This window comes from Montipora foliosa, chromosome 4 (assembly GCF_036669935.1).
Source record: "Montipora foliosa isolate CH-2021 chromosome 4, ASM3666993v2, whole genome shotgun sequence".
NCBI lineage: Eukaryota > Metazoa > Cnidaria > Anthozoa > Scleractinia > Acroporidae > Montipora > Montipora foliosa.
The window spans coordinates 6972670-6975169 of NC_090872.1; positions in this window are offsets into that span (position 1 = coordinate 6972670).

Genomic DNA, 2500 nt, shown 5'->3' on the forward strand with positions numbered 1-2500 from the left:
AATTAAATTGTTAGATATGTCATCTGTTAAATGAGTCTCAGTAATTCCCAATAAATCAAATTTGACTTCACTAAGTAGAAGGTGGATGTCAGCTAATTTAGCAAGAAGACCGTTAACATTTATGTGCCCAATTTTCAGGTTCCTATTTCCTAGAGTAGACCTAAGCATTTTGTACACATCAATTCCAGAATCTTGGCAATTGGCACGTACAGGCATTTCACTCGCAGAGGCAGTGGGTTGTAGATTTGTTAAACAGGCATTAGATTGTAGGTTTGTTAGGCAGACAGGAAAGGTCCACTGCAATTGGGAGGTATTCATCATATCGATGTATGTCTTGGCATTCACCAGATTCACCTTACCACATTTAAGTGGCAGTCTCTCTAAAAGCGGTCCACTCGACTTCGGGACCAAAAATAATTTTCCATCATTTTTTGTCAGTGAAAAGGATTTGGCACATATATATAAAAAAGCAATTTATTATTTTCCAGTTTCTTATTTTTGCTTTGCTACGAGCCAAAATTGAATTTGGTGATCAGAAAGGTAAAATAAACCGATTTTGTGAAGCGTGCTACGTCCCCTAAAATGCAGCTCACAGAATTTCGTTTTCATACAAATTCTAAGGTACATTCATTACTTATACTGACAAAATATGGAAACTTTTCGGAAAATTCTAAGCTTACCAGAGAGGGTGGAAGACACCCTACTCTGAGGCCTTTGTTCACCTACAAAAATTTAGCCAAGTTTGAGGAAGAAAATCTCAAAAGTTGAGTCTAAATGAAGGCTAAAAAGAAGATCACAGTAAATTTCTTACCTTAATAAACCGCTTCATAAGTTCAAACCGCTGGGTATCTCCTTGGATTGCACGCGACAACAGATTAAAATCTGCCACAATCAGTGTATTTACACAACTATCGCTCGTGTCAAAGTTCATTTGCATAACCCTTGCACTCGGTGAAAATATGTCTTCTGCCGTTCAGGTTCGTTTGTTGACCTTCTGAGTAGTGACAAAAAGCTTCCTTTAGTAAATGGATAAGCTGGAGATCCAGTTTTGAGGTGCAGGTTGCGTTAAAGTTCATCAATTCTCAAGACTGACTTGCGAGATACTCCAAAAGTAAATAATGGCTGTCACAAATTAACCGTTGCCGTCGTCCTGACAAGCTCCTTTGGTACATTATCCCACAGATCGACGGAACGCTACTTTAACTTTACTTTAACTTTAATAATTTGACATAGCAAGATAAATACAAAAGAACAATAAAACAAGCTATGAGGGAGAACCCGAAACAGGAATTACTTCCCTAACAAGCAGGTTTCCCAATAAGCAGAAATATAATAAACGATAATATATGTATACAATGAAAAATAAAATAATACATATATATATATATATATATATAATAACAATCTAGTCAGTTTACACAGTGTCGCTAGGAGAAGATGAAAGTAGTAAGTTTTCATTTACCGTTTTTATGACAACTGAATCCTGTATTACTACTAGCCTAATGACTACGTACTAGGAACTTGAGCGTAAAGACAACAACAACGAACACTTGCCGGTTATCTCTGAGAGGTGAGTACACGACAGGCTTGAATGGAACCATGTTTTGCCATGGTCTGTGCTTCTGTTTCATGCTTGATGGCTGCTTGTATTTTACAATCACCGCTTATGTAGCACTTAAAATGAACGTCGGGATCCGTTGATGCCACGACTACAACACTAGCCTTATTTGTCACAATGTCACACAAGTTGTAACGTGACCAATATGGAGAATCCCCTTCACTGCGCGGGCCGATCAATATGTTTATTTTTCAAGTGAAACTTGTTTCATTTCAATATTGAAATAGATAAACCCACCCATTGCTTTAATTTTTGGACTAGTGTAATCCTGTCAGTATGATCGAACGACGACACATTACAGCTTTTCAATTTTTACCTACTTTTCTTCCAAAAAATAAACAAGGACTTGCTGACGCAGCAGAGGAAGTAGATATGCATGTGAAATTCACTTTTTTCTTTCCTGTTTTCAGCCGTTCGTTTTTCACAGAAAACCTAATGGTCGACCCATGAAAAAATGAAGTAAATCAAGAGATAGGGCCAAGAAACTCAGTAGATGCGGAGAGAGCGATTTCTGGCTTTGTTGCTTATAGGACTAGTACCCTACCGTTTTTGCTCTGGAAGGATCCAGCATTGTTGGTCATAAAACTAGTTACGGGACTTATGTAAGGGAGGAGAATATACACTACGATTGGCATGTGTTATTTAACATATTGACGTCAGCGTTTCATGCGTTTTTCCTGTTATTGATCAACTAATTTGACAATATTATGAGGAAATTCATTGTCAATAACAGGACAGACGCATAGGCTATTGCAGAAACGTGTGAGGACTGGGAAAGAGTATGGTTGCTTTACATTTGTTTGAAAAATGAAAGATCAACTAAATTTGAGAGTCTTTACCACGAATAGAAGTTTTTGGAGGAGGAAAATGGCAAATATGGTA